We start from the raw sequence: 20,534 nt of genomic DNA on the forward strand, positions 1-20,534 counted from the left end.
AAGCTATCTATAGTCTGATGGCTATTTTCAATTGGAAATTCATTTTAAAGTGGTGGCAGTGACGGGGGAGTGGCTGTATCTGTAGTCCATTATTTCACACAGAGAATTCCCTTCTTTCATTTTTTTCTGGCCAAAGTCGCTGCTTTGAACGTGGGTGGGTCTTGGAGCCCAAGACTGAGCTGGCTGCTTGGAGAAAAATTGGAGAGATTTGAAAAGGCCCGAGGGAGGGTGTTCTCTGAGTTGGGGGTGGCAGAAAACATCTTAAATGTGCAGGCCCAAGCCTTCTGCAGTGAAGGGAATAGGACTCTGGCTTCAGCGGACCTAACTCAGTCTCTGGGTTCTTGGACTAATTTGTGAAATTACCTCTCCCCTTAGGACTGGGAGAGAACAGCCTTAAATAAGTGCAATTTAATTCCCTTGATTGTGGTCCTCTTTAAAGAAAAACCAAAATTCTCTCTCCTTCTAGTTTCCCATTGAAAGTCACAAGAAATGAGGCTGGGGTGGAGGGCCTGGAGTTGCTATAGAAGCATGATGCCTAGAAGCCACTATGGGATGGATGGTCATTGGTGTCACGGACTGTGGTGTAGACATTGTCTCCTGTGCCAGGATGTGGCCTGGTCCTGCACCCCTTTGCCTTTGAAGCTTTGCCTGCCTGTGATCCGGGAGTGGCACGAACCCACAGAACCCAGCCCACCCTGCAGGAAGTGGGAGAGCTCCCCGGGCACTCTGGTGCTGAGGAAGCACAGCTTAAAGAGGAAATTTCCTTGAAATCCACAGACCTCCTTCCAGAATGTTCTGGAAGGAAGCACAACTTAAAGAGGAAATTTCCCTGAAATGCACACAGACCTCCTTCCAGAATATTCCGGAAGGAAGCACAACTTAAAGAGGAAATTTTCCTGAAATGCACACAGACCTCCTTCCAGAATGTTCTGGAAGGAAGCACAAGTTAAAGAGGAAATTTCCTTGAAATGCACACAGATCTCCTTCCAGAATGTTCTCTAAATCCTCCTCCAATTCAACTGTCATCACCACAGAACCCACGCCCCATGATAAATGGCCAGAGCCCTTACTGTCTTTGTTTTACTCCAGGCGTCTCAGGCCACTAACAAGGAGGTGGAGGTCTCAAGGCTATTGTCAACTGATTCTGCTGGAGGCCAGACCAAAATGGCTTTCTTCTGTGACAGCGTCAGTCCAGTTACAAATCTCCCGGTTCCATGACAAAGGATTTGGCTGGGCTATGGCCCTGGTTTCTTGGAGGACACCTCTAAATCCTTGAAACTTCCTGAGTGATAGGAGAATCTATGTTATTCATGGTGGGCCTTTCCAACCATACCTGAGTTTATGCTCATGAAATTACCAGGATGGAAGCTTACCACACCGGAAAGGTCAGCCAGGTGATTGGAGGCTTGGGGCTTTGACCAACATGACGTCAGTCCTTCAGTGAGGGGAGGAGGGCTGGAGATTGAGTTTAATTGCATGGCCAGTAAGTTAATCAATCATGCCTATGTAATGAAACTCCAATAAAAATTCTGGACATGGGCTCAGGTGAGCTCCCAATTAGTGAACACCTCAAGGTGCCTGCAGGTGATATGTCCCGATCCACAGGGTGATGCCATGGAACCTTCCAGGCCTGGCCCTATGCATCTCTTCACTGGGCTGGTCTGTATTTCCACCCTTTGATAATAACACTGTAATCTTGTCACTGCAGCAGTTTCCTGAGTTCTGCCAGTCATTCTGACAAATTATGAAACCTGAGGGGGTGTGGGAAATGCCAAATTTTTGGCCAGTTGGACAGAAGTGCCAGTTCTGGGGAGCCTGGAGCTCCTAGCTGGAAATTCTTGTGGGCACTGTGCCTGGCCTCTGATGTCTGAGCCAGTTCTGGGTGTTGTGTGTTGGGATGGCATTGCAGTCCCTAAAGCAAGTTCTGGGGAACAGTAGGAAAGCATCCCTGCATCTATATTTCCATTCGGTCCCCGTCTAAAGCGGCTGGTCCTCAGAATTGTCTAGGGGGCTTTTAGAAAGAAGAGCCTTCTGGAACCCTTCCTGAACAATTCTGATCCCATAGTCCTGCAATGGGCCCTGGAGTCTGTATTTTTGAAAAGCTTTCCTAAGTAGTACTGAGGCAGAATCATATTTGAGACTAACTTTCCAGTGCAGCCAAGCATACCTCCCAAAAAGAGAAAATCTGTTTGAAAGAAGGGAAAGTGCAGAAAATTGGGGAGGCCATTCCCCAACGTTCTAACAAGTCAGGGAACAAAGGGACAGCAGATAGAATGTTCCATGCCGGGAGGTCAGTGCCACAGCCTGCGTCCTTACGCCGAGGTCAGTCTATGAAAAGGCATATTTGGTGACCCTGCATACCTTTCTGGGTGTTGAGCTCTGGAGACACTTGCAAGGCCTTCTTCCTTCTCCATATGTCCCCCCTTGGACCTTTCAGATTTCCTCACAGTCCTGACATCAGTATCCTCTGATGGGATGCACATGCTCGACCTCGGGGACCAGCTGGAAGCCCTAGCTGCTGCTGGCAGGGGCCAAGACCCTCAGCACCGAGGGTTTGGGTGGATGGAAGTGCACACCTTGCATCTGGGGCGAGGAAGAATGTCCTAAGAACTGAGTGGTGCACGAGGAATTCACGTGACAGTTTCTCAAGCTTGTGGCCTTCTCCCTGTCTCCTAAAACTGCCCTGAGCTGCCTCTGTCTCCCACCGGGGTGACAGCCACATCTCCTCTCTGATCTCCCTGCTTCACGTCTTGCCCCTATGCAGCCTGTTCTCCACACAGGGTGATCCTTTAACAAGTCAACCATTCATGTCTTTCCCTTGCTTAAAATCCTCCGAGGCTCCCTTGCACTGTGAAAATTAGAGCAAGAGCCCTGGGGATCTGTCCCTGCCTGTTTCCTCCCCCTCACTTTGTCCTGTCATGCACCAAATCATAGCCACATGGTTTTTGCTTTCTGTTTTTCAAAGAATTTCAAATTCTCTTCTCCCACAGGGCCTTTGCACAAGCTTTTCCCACAGCCTGCAGCACCTGCCCTTCTTCCCCACACTTGGCTTGTTCCCAGAAATTAATCATCCTGTCTTAAATGTCACTCTTCAGAGAGGCCTTCTTTAGCCCAGATACATAGGTAGGTTGACCCTATTGTTGTCTGTGACATTATCTTCTTGATGTCTTTTATGGACTTGATCACACTTTTAAATATATATTTGTTTTTCCTGTCTCTTCCACGAGGCTGTTGAATGTTGCATGGACCTGTGCCCGGCACAGAGAATGTGCTGGTTTTAGTAGAGTAATTAATACAAGCAGCAGCAGTGAATAACCCAGACAACGTCAGTGGCTTATCTTGGAAAGGTTTCTTTTCTTTTCTTTTTTTTTTTTTTTTTGAGACAGAGTCTCGCTCTTGTCACCCAGTCTGGAGTGCAATGGTGCAATCCTGGGGCTCACTACAACCTCTGCCTTCTGGGTTCCAGTGATTCTTCTGCCTCAGCTTCCCGAGTAGCTGGGACTACAGACACGTGCCACCACGGCCTGCTAATTTTTGTATTTTTAGTAGAAACGGCGTTTCACCATGTTGGCCAGGCTGGTCTTGAACTCCTGACCTCAGGTGATCCCCCCCCACCTTGGTCTCCCAAAGTGCTGGGATTACAGGTGTGAGCCACCGTGCCCAGCCAGAAAGGTTTATTTCTTGATCACGTGACTCAGCCAGAGCAGGTGGGCATGGACCTCTGCTCTCCCCACTCCACCTAAAGACCCTTCTCCACCTCCTAGTCTTCTTACCTGGAATATGTGGCCTATGAGGTTTGCCAAAGAGGAGAAAATGGAGACACACTAGCTGTTATCAGCCTGGCAGCCACAGGCTTACTTCTGTTCTTGGCCCATTTGCCTGACCAGTCCTATGGATCCCACCTCCTGCAGGAGAGTGGGGAACAGAGAAGGCAGGAAGGATACTAGGAAGGGTGGGGAGGGAGGAGGACCGCACAGCTGGAGGGGGTAGGAGGGATGCTGGGTGGGCGCTGCTGGGAGGAGGGTATGTACTGCCGGGAGGAGGGACGCTGGGTGGGCACTGCCGGGAGGAAGGATGCTGGGTGGGCATTTCTGGGAGGAGGGGGGAGGGGGAAGAGCCACACAGCCCGAGGTCTGTGGTGGGAGGAGATGACAAGAAGCAGGGAGAACACCAACGGAATAAACTCTGCAGCTTCCTTCAGATCATCCCTGCATAGGTGTTTCTCAAAACTCATGTTCAGTGAGAACAGTAGGCATAGACTCAGGACAAACCCTCCGTCTCCTTTCAGGTTAGGTTGGCCCATGGGCTGGAGCGTCTGTGTCTTGGTCGGCCCGGCAGTGTACATGTCAAGCAGTGCGTGAAGACTCCACAGCCATTCATAGGCACTGCTGGCCCCATGCTGCAGACAGCCCTGGGACAATGGGCCACCAAGGGAAATCAATGATCTCGTGGGCGCAGGTGACCTCCAGCCTGCTTCAGGGCCGCCCTTGCTCCCCATGCCAACTCCCCCCTTCCTGTGGGCTCCCAAGAAATGGGTGGCAGAGACCAGCCTGGTGATTTACCTCCTGTCTTCCCGTGACTTCCTCCCAGTCTCGTGCATCTCATGTTTAATTATGAGGCTGTGGAAGGTGGTGATATTAATTATAGGGCTGAGGTTGTATTACTTGGAGAAAGTCAGTGCACATGTAATTTGATTTTCCTCAAGAAAGAAAATTGTATTTTTTCCTGATCTCAAAAATAATTCCAGGGAAATAAATGTGTACAATCACACTTTGGGGTTTAAAACTAATGAGTTTCAGTTTTAAAATATGTTAAAAACCTTTCTATTTGGAGAAAGCTGGAAGAATCCACTTTGGGGATCTGGAGGTTCTCAGGAGCTGTATTACCTCGGGATGGTCTCGCTGGTTGGTGCCAGTTTTCTGTATGAGGAGGGGCGTGGAGTCCCGACTTAGGCAGAGAAGCCCTTGCTGAAGAGGTGCAAAGCCCAGCTCAGGGCTGGGTTTTCTACAGACCAGGAACAAAAGCATTGCTTGGCAAGATTTCTTCTCTGCTCAGAGACAACATGCAGATTCCAAAGGGTGAGATGGAGAGAATTTGACATATTTTGGTTTGAAAATAAGTCAAAAGAAGGCTAATATTAACAATAACAATGATAATCACAACCATTAATTGTGCCTGTGTTAGGTACCAGGCCCTATTCTAAGTGTTGCGAGTGCCCTCTGTCATTTAATCTCCACGGAGTCCTGAAGGTGCTTCCCAGGTTTGTCCCCATCACACAGATGAGGCAATCGTTCTGTTAAGACTGTCCTTGAGTCATTATGTCAGCAATGAAATCGGTGCTGCCCTTATTAAACCCTTACTGTGTGCTGGCATTTGTGTATGCATGCATGTGTGTGTGTGCACACGTGTGTGTTTGCGTGTACATGTGCACCTGTGTGTTGTGTGTGTGTGTGTGTGCACATGTGGAAAGAAAGTGACGTGTGGGAATGGAGAATTCCAGCCCAGGAGGAGGCTGTGCCTGGGGCTGCCACGAGAAGTGGTGACACTTCGAGAAATGGGATCCAAATGCACGTTGCCTTCCAGTTCTCTGTGTGACCTTGAGCAAGTCACTTCAGCTCCCTGAGCTTTGTTTTTAAAAATATTTTTTAAATGTATAAAACCATGGACCATTACATATGAGGAGAAAGGTGTGTGCGAACATTCAGTTAATAATCACAAGGTGGAGGTGTGCCCGCTCAGACCCAGAGCTGACACAGGGACCTCTCCCAGAAGGCTGCAGGGCTTCCCTCCCGACCCTCCAACTGCCCACTTGCTGAGCCTGTGCTTATCTGTTCAGTGGAAATGCTGTGTGCCACGCTCCTCAGAAGTAAATCCACTAGGTAAGTGTGACACTCTGTCCCCAGCTTGGTGCAAAGCCCCTTGTGTGTGCTGTATTATTGACCTCCCAGTACTGTCACTTTCCCCACTTTGAAGATGAGGAGAGCACAAATTCCAGATGGAAATGGAGGTCACGCATCGGAAATAGGATCCAGACAGATTAATCCAATCTCAAGCCTGAATCCTTCCATTCCACGCTACGCTTGAAGCTCAGTCTCTCTTCCTGGTTGATTCTCCCCACTTCCCCACCCCCAGCTATATCCCATCGCTGCTTGGTGGACAGTAGCCATGACTGGGTTTTGGTAAAGGTTGCTGAATAATCAGGCTGCTGGGTAGTTTTTCCATTTCACCTTTCCCAGTGAAATGGGGCCCCATGAAAAAGGCAGCTCAAGTTGTAAATTACTCAAAGGAAGGACAGACAGGTCTTCTGTTTGCACCTACCCTAAGGATTTGGGGTAGACAATGGGAATTTACTAATTATGAATTCCAGTGCTTTCCTTGCTGAAAGAGAGGCCTGGAATCAACACTGAGTGAAGGCATCAAGTTTAAGCTGCTAATTACTTCCTGATCATGCAGAATAAAAGCTACAGCCCTTGAAATACAGCAGGCAGCTAAACATAATCTTTGCCTTTCCCTAGTGTTGGTTAAGGAATCCAGATGTTACTGCAATAACCACTCCATAAACAAAAGGAACACCCAGCTGTGAGAACTGGCTTCTCAGCATTCATCCCAGCAGAGGCTGTTCCGGGGCTGGATTCAGATGGTTGCCCTGTTTCAGCACAGCCCTTATTGGCAGGCAGACGGCTACCGGCACAGCCACAGGCTGAAGGTGAGTCCAGCACAGAACTTCCTGATAGTGAACAGGAATAAACATGGGACCCACCCGAAACCTTTGTCTGTTGACTTCTTAGCAAATGGAGGCAGCTCTAGGCTCTGGAGAGTTCGGGTATAGGAGTCCATGACTTGAGCAGACTGACATAAGTGGAATGCAAACATATTTGGATGGCACAACTTAATTTAGATTTATCAGTGCTAATATGGAAAAAGCAAGTATTTATTGGGGCTTAAATTCAGATTTTTAGTCTGAATCCTCACAGCTTACGAGGGGGTTCATTTTACAGACTATGATCTCGCATGATTTCCCCAAAGATGCTCAATAAGTATATGGTGAAAGTAGAATTTGAATACAGAAGACCTGGTTCTGCTACTTTCTGTGTTTCTATTTGGTTCAAACCAGCCTGCCTTCTTTCAAAACAACTTCAATGGAATTCATGGTTTTGGAAAATAAACTTGATTTTGAGATTCAGACAATAAGTGCATTTTTAATGTTTATTCTTTTATCTTGAAAAACTGATATATTTATGAAATGATATGTGCTCACTCAGTGTCAACACTTCAAACAACATAGACAGTACAATGACAAATTGGAGATCAGCTCTAATCTCAGCCCCCAATTTAATGCGTTGCTGAATATTCTTCTGAACATAGTCCATCCCACACTGTCCCATGACACAAGATGCTCCAAGGGGCTGAAGATAGAGGGACTTCTGCAGTCAAGAGAGCTGGGAAACTCTTGGACAGTCACAATGTGCATTTGGGTATTAAAGGCTCTGAAAAGTTCTGCACCAAATAAACCCTTGGATTGGCTTGATCCAATGCCATGTTTCCAAAACCTACTTGCCCGTGGGACACCTTAGTCCATAACACAGGTTGGCATTTCTTCTAGAGAGTGTGCTCTGAAAAACACTGGTCTCACAACACTGTGCATTCATCCAGCAGGTATTCACCAAGCAGGGACTTTGGGCCAGGTCCGTGCTAGGCTCTGGAGGTGGACCAGCCAGCCCTGACCCCCATGGTGTCACTTCTCATGGGAGAGGCTACACAGAAGTCATTGAGAAAATGAAGAAACACACAGGTACTTTCAGATGCTGATAATGACTACCATGTGCTAAAAGAGCTCCAGGTGCTGTCTATTTTGAGACAATCTTGTCAACAACGAGGCAGAATGAACCATGCAAACTTTGGGGGCTATGATGGTTTTAGGAAAGAGCTAGAGTGAAAAATCCTTTGACATATATACATACAAATAAAGATACATGTGTATAATTTTATGTAATTGACATTACATTATATGCTGGCACCTGCCTGTTTTGCTTAATGAAAATGTCAAAGGTAATATTACCAATCAATCAATATATTTCACCATCATGTTTAATTTCTGCAGGGCACTTATTCAAGCACATACTGCATTTTTCTTAGTCACTCACTGGTGGGAATAGAAAGTTTTCTCAGGCATGCATTTTTCCCACTTCTGAAATGATCTCCTTAAAATAAATTCCCCAAATTGGATTGCTGGGTTCAAAGGCATGAACATTTTACATTTTTATACAATAATGTCAAACTACCTTCCAGAAATGATGCTCACTTTACTTTCCCTCCAAGACTGCATGAAAATGCCCATTTTCCTAAATGCTTACTATGACTGGTTTCCAACTACATTTTAATTCTTGTTCAATCTGATAGGTAAAAAATGATATTGATATTTAATTTTTATTTGATTGATAATGAGCTTGAACGTGCCCATTAGCCTTTTGCATTTATTCTTTTATGAAACATCTGTTCCTATCCTTCGTCAATGTTCCTCTTCATATATTAACTTTTCTTATTGATTTGTTAGAACTCTTTGTATATTGTGAATATTAGCTTTTGTGATCAGAATTATGGAATTATTGTTGTCTTTAGTTTTGCTTATCAAGTTTAAAGCCATTCAGAGATGTTGTAAATGTATATGTTGTTAAATTTATGTCTTATTTTGTGTTTTCTGATGCTCATATGTTTAGAATGGTCAAGCAACCCCAACTTATGATTACATAAATATTCTCCCATATTTGCTCTTAGCATTTTTTTTCTTTTCATGTAACCCTTTGTTCTTTCAGGAATTTACTTTGCAGTAAGAAATGGGCTGGCTTCCAGTTTTATGTTTCCCAAATGGTGATTCAGCTGTTCCATTTCCATATTCTCCCTTATTAGAAATGACCACTATATTATGTTCTAAAATATCTGCATACTTGGGTCCCTTCCTATAATCTCAGTTCGTCTCTTTGAGCTATCTTTTGATTCCTTTCTCAAACCACACTGCTTTACTGAACTGTCATCATCTTATACATTTTTAATAGCAAGACAAGTTTCTCAATGCCACTCTTTTTCAGAGTTTTTCTGGTGGTTGTAAGATGTTTATTCTTCTGGATAAACTTTAGAATCACTCTAAAATATATCCCACATTGAGATCGTACTGAATGTACAGACTAATTCAGGAAAAAAAGTATGTCTTTATTGCATTGAGTCTTCTTATCCAATAAAAAAGATATGAATTTCCATGTATTGAAATCTTCACTGAGACTTATTTTTGGCTTTTCACATGTCCTGCAAATGTATTGTTACATTTATTTTTAGGTATTTTAGGGGAAATGATTTTCTAAAGTTTGTATTTTCTAGCTTGTTATAATTTACATGTGAGATAGTCATTGTTGTATATTATTTATAACTGATCGTATTACTGTATTTTTATTGTTTTAATAGTTTTTCTATTATTTTGGGTTTTCCTGGAATACAACCTTATTATCTACAAATTATGATTGTTTTGCCTTTTCTAATGTTCATGACTGTTTTTATATTCTTGTCTGATTGCTTTGTTCAGCACTTCTAGAATAAAGTCATGCAATACTAGTGATAAAGGGTACTCTTAACTTGTGACTCTCATAGGATGCTGATAGCACTTTTACAAGTAAATTTGATGATAATTTTTGGATTGGAATGTGCATTAAAAAAATTCTGTGGGGCTCACACCTGCAATCCCAGCACCTTGGGAAGACAAGGTGGGTGGATTGCTTGAGCCCAGGAGTTTGAGACCAGCCTGGGCAACATGCCAAAATCCTGTCTCTACAAAAAACAAACAAATAAACAGAACCCAAACAACAATAAAAAAAACCCAACAATTAGCCAGGCATGGTGGCACACACCTGTAGTCCCAGCTACTCAGGAGGCTGAGGTGGGAAGATCACTTGAGCCCTGGAGGTGGAGGTTGCAGTGAGCTGAGATGGCATGGTACCACAGCACTTTAGTCTGAGCGACTGAGTGAGGGCCTGTCTCCAAAATAAAACAAACAAATCAAAAACCAACCAAACGAACAAAATCTTATAAGAAGGAGTTATTGATAATTCCAAGTATCAGAAATGGATGTTAAATCTTATCAAATGTCTTTATGACTTATAAGAAATGATCATATACTTCTTTTTCCTTTGTCCTATTAACATTTTGAGAATATTTTTTAAAGTTTCCTAAACCATATAGCTCCTGGATTTTGCAAATGAGTTCCTCATCATCATGGTGTGTTATTTACCAGCGCTTTTCTCAAGCTTTTTGCATGAACTTTCTCTAATTACCTTTTCTGCAGGGAGTCTGTGTCAGGTCCTGGCATTCAGGTTATGCTGACTGTGGAGAAACCATTCAGTGACTTTTTGTCTTTCTCAATGTACTGGAATTGTTTCCATAGTACAGAAATAATCAGTTCCTTGAAGATTTGAGAAATAAGACTCTGGCAAGCAGTAACCTCTATCCCACTGTTGGGAATATAAATGGTTTCAGCCACTTTGGAAAGTCTTTTGTTAATATCTAGTTAAGTCAAAACACTTGTACCCTATGCTCCCACAACTCTACTCCTCTATCTGGGCCCTAGAGTAATGGTCCCCAACATTTTTGGCACCAGGGACGGGTTATGTGGAAGCCAATTTTTCCACGGACTGGGCTGGGTGGGGGATGGTTTCAGGATGATTCAAGCACCTTACATGTACTGTGCCCTTTATTTCTATTATTATTAGCACATTACATTTATTGTGCACTTTATTTCTATTATTATATTGTAATATACAATGAAATAATTATACAACTCACCATAATGTAGAATCAGTGGGAGCCCTGAGCTTGTTTTCCTGCAACTAGCTGGGCCCATCTGGGGGTGATGGGAGACAGTGACAGATCATCAGTCTTTAGATTCTCATAAGGAGCACATAACCTAGATCCCTCGCATGTGCGGTTCACAGTAGGGATCATGCTCCTATGAGAATATAGTGCTGCTGCTGGTCAGACAAAAGGCAGAGCTCAGGAGGTCATGCAAATGATGGGGAGCAGCTGTAAATACAGGTTAAGCTTTGCTCACTCGTTGGCGCCTCATCTCCTGCTGTACAGCCCAGTTCCTAACCGGTTCCTAACCTGTACCAGTTCACGGCACGGGGTTGGGGGCCCTGCCCTAGAGAAACTCTCTTATGCATGCACAAGAAATGGTATGTGTCCGAATTTTCATTGCAGTGTTCGTACTGGTTAACAAATCAGAAATGACTTAAATGTTCCTCAGTAGGGGATTGGATTAGGTAATTTATGCAATGGATTACTCTGCCACAGATGAAATGATTAAATTAGGTCTACTGATACTGACCTGGAAAATTCTCAAAAAATTAGTATGGGGGAGGAGACAGTGAGAAGAAAGTGAAAAAGAACATGTTCATCATGATACAATTTGTGTAAAAATAATAGGAAACAATGTTATATATAATTTTTTTATATAACAAATAACAGGAAATAATGTTATATATAATTTTGTTATATAACAAATAACAGGAAACAATGTTATGTATTATTTTGTGCGCCTAAGTGTGGATAATATATATACATATATCATCAAAAGCACAGAAGAGAGGGGTATTCATCACCTTCAAGAATCAGGGTTTCCCCTGTGGAGGGAGGGAGCAGAGACAAAATGGTAACAGAGAAATGGAGCTTCAAACGTCTTGTAGTATTTTACGCATTAACCAAAAAAGGTCTGTTGTAAATACAGAAACTCATGATATCTTTGAAAGCTGTGTGGGGGGGCATGGATATTTGTTATATTAACCACACTTCATTTATGGTCTTTATGGATTTCTATCTGGTTTCTCCGTTAAGGATTAGAGAGGTATTTCAAAGGCTCCTATTGTATTTCTACCAGTTCTGTCTGTTCATCTTCCTTTTAAAAATTGGAGACGGAGGCTGGACACTGGCAATTGTTATTCTTTAGATACTTTGAGTTAGATAACACAGTGCTTGGCATGGGGCAGGTGTCCAATAAGCGCTGGATGGCGCCATCATCCTCTTGGACACTTTGGCTCTGTGTGCATCCCTCCAAATCCTCTGTTCCCTTGCCTTGGTGTGAAGCCAGTGCCCTTCAGGTGAACCCCCTTGGCTCCCAGCTCTTCCCAGGCTGAGGTGGGCATGGCGCCCCATTGGGAAGTTGGAGCATAGGCCCCTGTGCTTGGCGGGAACACTATGTATGTCCCTTGTTGACTCCTTTGACTTGCAATACTGATTCCTAGGTTATGCTTCAGGACTGCCTGCCAGTTAGTGAAAATGACAGGGCTGTCCCTTCTCACCTGGGTCCTGCTGTTCACCTGACCTGCTAGGGTGGGGCACCAGCCCAGGCAGACACTTTCTCTTTCTCCTTGGTAACCTGTGGTCCAGGCCCCACTCTCACATCTTCTCTTACTTGTCCATGAGCTAAAGTGACTCACCTCCTTTGCACCTTTCACTTTGACCTGATTTGGATTGCTTCTGGTGGATTTCCATCGTTGTGGCATGGTGGTGTGCTTTCCCCAGTTTCAGGGAAGGCTGACTTAACGAGTCTACTTGTGGATCCCTTGGGTCCGTGGATATTACTTTGGGGTGATTTTGCATGATGGGGACATTTGGCAATGTCTAGAGACATTCTGGTCGTCCAGCTGGGCAGGGACACTGGGAGGGTGTGCTGCCAGCATCTAGTGGTGGAGACGAGGGATGCTGCTGAGTGTTCTAAGGTGCACAGGACAGGACACCCCCCTTTAAACAAAGACTTATCCTTGAAGTATAAATAGCGCCCAGGCTGAGAAACTCTGCCTTAGGCCCAATGAGCCAATTTTACTCTGATATGCGTCACTTTGCTTCAACAGCTGGGCTTCGGAGGGACGGCATGCATTTTACATTGATGTGGTCTGATGTAACAAGCACCAGGCACCTTAGTATCATGATATGACTGATTAGATTTTCATTTGCATTGTTATTTTGTTAATGTGTAGAGGAGGAAATATTACTTGAAGTCAGAAGATGGATCTTTGTTATGCCACCTTCTTCCATTCATGCATGCATTTAACAACTATTTATGGAGCATCTACTATGTGCTGGATAACATGCCAGATTATGCCCTTTTAGTGCTCCCAGTCCAGCAGGAACACAGGAAAAAAAACCCAACCAAACAAACAGATAACTATGTCTTGGAGATGGTAGCGTGTAGCAGAAAGGAAATAAGAGCATCAGGGAATCCACCCATGTAGGCAGTGTCTTAGCCTCCTGTGGCTGCTGTAACAAACACCACACATTCAGTGGCTCCAATCACTAGAATCATATTCTCTCCAGGTGTTGGTGGGGCCGTGCTATTTCTAGGGGCTTTAGGGTAGGCTCCTTCCTTGCCTCTTCTGGTTTTCGGTGGCATCTCCTGGCCTTCCTCCCTGCATCACTCCCATCTCTGTCTCTGCCCTCATGTAGCCTTCTGTGTCTGCATCTTCTTCTCTCCTGTCTCTTCTAAGGGCACATGTCATTGATTTAAGGCCCACTCTAATCCAGAATGATCTCATCTCAAGATCCTTAATTACATCTGCAAAGACCAGGCCTTCTTTCCAAGTAAGGTTACAGTCACAGGTTCTGGGGATTAGGATGTGGATATATCTTTTGAGGGGCACCTTTCAAACGACTACAGATCAGCAAAATTTTCCCTGGAAGCGCCCAGCTGACTTCTTTTCTGTTTTTTTTTTCTTTTTTCTCTTTAATCACCAAAAGGAGATGCATGGATTAGGCCAAGCGAGATTCATCCACGTTTCCTAAGCACATTGTTACTCAAACGTAGATTTCTAAGAATCAAGAAGAAGGCAGGCAGCCAGCAGGGTCTGCCCCAGAAGATCTCCCTGATTTTCAGATATGCCAGACCCCATCTTCTCTGTACGTTTTTTTCTTTTTGCTTAAAACAGCGGTTCTGAAGCTTGGGAAGGCATCAGCATCACCTGGGAGCCTTGCTAAAACGCTCTCCCCTGGAGTTTCTGCCCACAATGTGCATTTCTAACAAGCTCCCAGGTAAGGCTGATGCTGCCAGCCCAGGGGCCACACTCAGAGAACCACTGCTCTGAAACACTCTTCCTGCTCCTGGTTCTTGTCACTCTTGTCTTCCCCCTTGAGGCTCCCTTTTGCCCAGAGCTTCCTGGTGTCTCCAACCCATGGGTTTCACCCTTCCCTTCTCTTCTGTGGCATTTACCACAGAAATCTTCCCTTCAGCTCCCCACAGGGCACATGTCTTGCAGGCACAGATGTTGTCTTTCTGTCTCCATTTTCCCAGCACCCAGCACCTCGTGTCCACAGGGACGGCAATGCTGAGCGTCTGCTGGATGAACAAGTGAACGAGATTCATGCACGTTCTTTTCCTTCTCTGCAGAGTGCCTGAGCCTGCCAGGTCTTATGCTGTGGTGGGCTCTGGACTGGAGACTGTCTGGGTTCAATTAGTGCCTCAGCAATGTGACTCTGGTTAAGCCATTTAACTTCCCCGAGCCTCAGTTTCCCCATCTGTAAAATGGGCATAATAATAGCACTTACCCTAATCTCAAGAGTATCAGATGTGATAAAACCACATAAAGTGTTCATTGCATTTATTAAGTGGCTGATCCGTGTTAATTACTGTTAGTATCATTTAAGGCTGGAGGAGTGCACCTTAGTTTTCTCTTGTTGGGACAAGGCCAGTTGGTTTTGTGTTCCTTGAAGAGGTTTCCTTCCTTTGCTGCCTCTCGCATGGCACCTGCACAAGGCTGTGGGCTGGGTGGGGCTCAGGCTTTGTAGCAGTGAATGGATTGATGAAGCTGCCCTTCAAGGCACTTCTCTTTTCCTTACACAAATGCTTTTGCAACTCCTGTGCCCCGAGGCTCTGTTTTAAACTGGTGTAGGCCCCAGTGGCAGGGCTGACACCTGGCAGCTAAGCCTGGGAGGAAATGCTTTTGATTGCTCCATGCCAGAATAGTCCAACCTTCACCTCCCTGGCCTTTTGTGCTGGAACAAGGCCAATCAGTTCTGTCTGCTCCTTCCAGTGGTGATTTGGTTTAATCAAACGATTGCATGTCTGTGAGAGCTCCCTGTACGTCTTGTTATACATGTATCACCCTTGCCCCGCCTTGCACACACTCCCCAAGTCACATTCATCCAATTTCATTACATTGCAGATAAACAACACACAGAAATAGATAATGCAATCACCACGGCCCCGTGTCTAGGAGAACATCTTGTCCAAGCACAGGAGCAATTTTTCTTCCACTTGGCCGTGTCCTTGCTACCACCTGTGTCGTCTTGGGCCCTGCGTCGGGGAGCAAGAGGGCCTGGCCTCCTTCCTGTCTCATCTCACTGTTCTTCCACACACAGCAGGCAGCAGCCTCCCAGCCACCCTCCCCATCACCGTCATCTGATTTGTGAGTTGCGACAGGGAACCAGGGAAGGGCTCACTCCGCAAGCACAGTCTCCCAAAGTGGCAGCGTCTCAGCACTTTGCAGAGCCGGCATGATCGTTTCTGAAATGTCCACCCAGGCTCTAGGGCAGGGTTTCTTAGCCTCGGCACTGTTGACATTTTGTGCAGGATCCTTCTGTGTCGTGGGGCTGTGCTGTGCACGGTACCCTGGCCCCTACCCGCTCGATGCCGGTAGCACTCCCTCCCCAGATATGATAACCAGAAGCATCTCTTGACAAGGCTAAATGTTCCCTGGAAGTCAAAATCGCTGCCAGTTGAGACCCATTGAGAAACGGGAAGGTGCAGACGAGGCTCAGACTGTCAGGGTGTGACTGAAGAGCAGGTGGTCAGCCGCTGAGAGGCCTTGATGGAGCCTATCATCAAAGACCCTGCTCACCTGACCCCTGACCCTTCCGTGTGAGCCCTGCCCAGGCCTTGCTCTCAGCCTCGGGGTGCTCTGCATGCAGAATCCATCCCGCCTGCGTCTCTGAGGTGCCTCCTCCTCTGCAGGGTTGCGTTTTGCACAGGTGGAGGCTCTGACTACGGGGACAGGGCTCCCCCTCTGTCATGATCAGCACTGTCCCCTCTAAGTCTCATCACTCACCGGGAACACCCAGGCCCTTGGCTCCCTTTAAAGCTGGTGTTGGGCCTCAACGAATGCCTGTTTCTTTTGGCTGGAAGCTCCAATATTATTTTCCTTTTTTTTATTGGATTATCTTTCTTGAGGTATTCAAATGATAAGATAAAAAATATGTCAAAGCCTAGGCTGTCAGCTGCAGGGACTGGCAGTCCTCTATTCAGGAGGCTGAGCAGGTGAGGGCTTTTGATTAGGAAGCTATCATGCTCTGATTTTTTCCAGAATTATCACTTATAGATCAAGTGAACTAATCTGTCCCGATTTACTCATCATGACTTTAGGTCTTTATCTGCATGTCTACGCTATCCCTGTTAGATTTTTACAAAACCAAGAACAAGAAAGGTTGACCGTACAGCCCCTATGAGGCCTTGGCCCAGACGGCTGCCCATAAAAACGGCCCACTCATTATGCAGTCGCCCAAATGGCTCAAAGGTATAATTGGCACATTTAACTGCATATTGCTCGGCCCTTTAAATATCTCTTCTGATGTGTTAAAATTAGCTTCTTCCCAAACCACAAAAAGAGAAAGGAGTGTCCTTTTTAAGCAAATGTGGGGAAAAAGCTCTTCTTTGTCTGGCTTAGTTAAAAGTGACCCCATCTAAAGTCAAGGGTATGTACCAGGCGACCTTTCAAGGCAGCACCCAGACTTAAGATGTAAGAATTCTCCTTTTTCAATTGAAAAAAATAGACTTTCTTGACACTTCAGAGACATCATAGCACAATGGGAACCGGAGAGAGGGAAGGGGTGGAAGGGCAGAGACCCGAGATGTACAATGCCCCTGGGTCTAGGCTTGAGCGAAGGTGTGGGAGTGGGAGGGAGAGCATGTGGCTCATGGTGCACAGAAAGGATTTGATGTAACTCAGCCCTTCTCTGTCCCCCAGGTAAGTACTGTGTGTGCTGGCTTCTGTGGATAGGGGTACAGCACACAGGGAGGCTCACCTGGGTCTTCAATATGCTTCATCTCCATTTCACTGCAGACAGACCCAACCTCAACCTCAGAGGCTAAACAGCTGCCCTGGGTTCCCCAGGGTGCAAGGGAAAGAGCAGGAATTTGAACCCAAGTCTGTCTGACCCGAGGGCCAAGCTCATTACAGTTTTCTGGTACTGAGGTTAAGGGAAAAATCCATCTTGCTCGGTTTTCTTCCCTGACCAAATAAAAGCCCCCAAAGACCTAGAGAATTATCTGAGGTTATAAAAATAAAGTAAAAGACAGCCCTTTGGGAACAGTCCTGGTCTTGAACTTGAGCTGGTGTTATTGCTGGTGGAGGTGCCCACAGTTTCCACTTGTGGACTCAAGCTCCTTCTCTGACAGCTTGCTGCAGAGAGCCCTTCACGGACAGGATCCAGGTGATGCAGCCTCCAAAGTAGGAATGGGCAAGTTGTGCAGCCGGAGGTGAGAGGCTGCTGTCCTGGGGCACCGGTGGAAGGGGGTGCTGAGAAAGGTCACAAAAGACATGCTTATTTGACTTCATTAATATTTGAAGGGTGAGCTCTATGCCCCAAGCAGAGAAAAAAGAAGTGAGGAACTATTAGCATTTTTAATGATATTTAATGGGACAAACATCTAAGGGGCAGATGTCATAGTGGTTAAGAACACGGATCTTAGAGTTAATCAGATTGGGATCAAGTGCCAAATTTGCCAGTTTTTGGTTGTGAGACTTGGTCAAGTTACTCTACCTTTCCAAGCCTCAGTTAATGCATCTGTAAAGTGAGGATGATTGCAATCATATCCATTCACTAGAGTGTGATGCCTGATAGCTAGTACACAGAGCATTAAGGAGAGCTGGGATCTGTGCACTCACAGTCAGAGGTTGTGTTGTTTCAGCTCCGTTGTGTTCCCTACTTGATGTGTGACTTTTCTTTGGTCCCTTTGATTACCTAAGCCTCAGTTTCCTCATATGGAAAACATAAAAACAAAAAAGGTCGAGGCAGAGGGAGAATCACTTCCCAGTTTGGCAAAGAAAGGTGGAGATGATGGAAAGGAAACATTTTTGTAAACTGCAAAATGCTGTGAAAATAGAAGCAGAGATTCCAGAGAGACAGGACTGATAAATGGCTGGGCATTGTCAGGCACCTCCTCGCAGGACCCTCAAACCATTAAGAAGACCTTGACTTTGCTGTCCCCAGTTCTTCCTCTGTCTAAGATTTGAGATTCAGAGATGAAAAGTCAGGGCCCACTGGAAAGACGATGGAGGGATTCATACTGGCTGGAATAGCATCCAGGCTCTCTGTTCTTTATAACATCTGGGTTATGGGTGGCATGAAGAGGAAGCTGGGAGAGGCCCAGGCAGTTGACATACTGAAGGGGTGGGTGGAGGAGGAGGAGGGGAAGAGAGGATCACTTTGGATATCAGGAGATTGATTTTGGGGTTTGGCAGGTGGGATATCGGGAAGATATAAGGTAATTGGGGAAGAAAGGAAATTTGGAGAAGTGATGCTTTGGGTTATGAATAGGTTTCCCATTAATGTCTGTGGAGAGAAGCAAGAAAAGATGGTAATTTATTGCTAATCATTTTTAGCTGTTGGAATGTGTGTCTTTGAATGTTGTTCCATGCAAAGACTGGGCCACATGGGGCACTGGTGTGCATATGTGCAAATTGCAAATGTGTTTTAAACATCCTCTGCAAAATGAAATATTTCATCACAGGGCAGACAGTGTTTTGTAGTCCACAGAGTGTTTTTGCAAGTATTTTTCCCTTTGAGTCTCTTCCAAGCCCTCTGAAAAAGATATGGCACGAATTATTATTATTATTATTATTATTTTGACAGTGCCTCCCTCTGTCACCCAGGCTGGAGTGCAGTGGCATGATATCGGCTCACTGCAACTTCTGCCTCCTGGGCTCAAGTGATCCTCCACCTCAGCCTCCTGAGTAGCTGGGACTACAGGTGCACACCACCATGCCCGGCTAATTTTTGTATTTTTAGTAGAGACAGGGTTTCATCATGTTGGCCAGGGTGGTCGGTGGTCTTGAACTCCTGACCTCAAGTAATCCACCTACCTCGGCCTCCCAAAGGAAATTTTATAATGTCTTGGTCCTAAGGGTTCACCTTTCCTGCTTGCTGTTAGAGTAGGATTCTGAGGCCTTGGTCATGCATGTTAAGCCTCAGCCATTCACTAACTGTTAAGCTTTATGATTGCCTCAATCATTTCATTTATCCATTTAGGGAATGTACATAAGCACTCCCCTGTGCCATGCACTGTGTTGGGCAGTGGAGGTACAGCATGCACGGTCAGACATAGTTTCCAGATGAAATAATATGTAAGAAGATTATGGAAGGATGAACAGGAAGTAGTTACGAGGACAGTCAGGAGGCAGGTGGAGGGAGGCATGCAAGGCAGAAGCACCCAGTATGTCAAAGCCTGGCTCAGAAAAACATGGCAAGTTTGTGGAGATCTTCTCACATGTATTGTTTTGTTATCAAGTGTCCTTTTGCGTTTCATATCTTAAACTGAATGTAAATGGCATACAGCCCACCCTATCTATCTGCAATAAATTGCAAATAATTACATGTTATAAGTAAAATTTACCAAGAGGCCACAAGAAGTTGTTTTAATTTATTGTTCATTTTAACCCGATTTTCCCAAGTGTGTCATTGATTTTTGAATTTTTAATATTTTTTCTAGAGTTCATGTTAAGACATACCAGAAGCCAGCAATTCTGTTGTTCTATTTTATTAAATATTAGTTATTTTCCAAATAAATTATTGGCAATGTATGTTAACAAATATCATTAAGTTGACAAAGTAACTTATTGAACTATCACCATATTTTTATTCTTAATAAACTTCATCAATTACATGGTACATATATGACATTCAACATCGACATTCTTTTAGAATACTACAGAGTTATTTCCACTTTAAAGCAGAGAAAATTGAGGCACAGGATGATTCAATGATTTGCCCCTGTCCTCCTGCCAATAAAGAGTCAAACTGGAATCAGAAGTCAGCTTTTCTGATGGAGGCTAACTCCTGTAAAATCGCATGTGGAGGAAGGACTCTTGTGTTTGACAGTCTAAGGGCCTTTTCTGCCTAATCTAAGGTCTGTTTCCCTATATGCAGGCTGGGAGGGGTCTTTGTGCAGAGGGACCCTTGGACAACTGTTACATTATGCAAACTTGATTATCCTGTCTGACATTATTGATGTCAGCAGCCATTGTGAAATGAAGTTTGGGAGATGGAGTGTGGAAGGTGGCACTTGTAATTTTTAATAATCATCCTCTTTTACTTCCTGGGGGGAGGCAGTGGGGGAGAAACAGAGCTTCAGGGTTGTGGATGCTTTAATGGAATCTGTCTGTCACAATAAGGAAGTAGAGAAAGTCTTTTAGCATTCTACAGGCAAAATCACAGGGCTCAAACCATGGGGTTTTTGGTGAACAGAGATGCCGTACCATAAAGGCAGATTGAGAATGACTGCAGGGTCA

General features: G+C 45.0%; 1 long non-coding RNA gene across 2 annotated transcripts in view; it reads left to right on the plus strand.

Moving 5' to 3' along the window:
* Positions 1–20,534, plus strand: part of LINC02910 (long intergenic non-protein coding RNA 2910) — a 118,416-nt gene that overhangs the window by 24,226 nt on the left and 73,656 nt on the right. The window contains exons 2-3 of one of the 2 annotated variants that reach the window (XR_008517060.2): positions 6,516–6,706; positions 7,263–7,646. This is a non-coding gene — a long non-coding RNA (long intergenic non-protein coding RNA 2910). The other variant, XR_010138731.1, reaches the window with a different exon arrangement.

This window comes from Pongo abelii, chromosome 21 (genome assembly GCF_028885655.2).
Source record: "Pongo abelii isolate AG06213 chromosome 21, NHGRI_mPonAbe1-v2.0_pri, whole genome shotgun sequence".
NCBI classification, from domain to species: Eukaryota; Metazoa; Chordata; class Mammalia; order Primates; family Hominidae; genus Pongo; species Pongo abelii.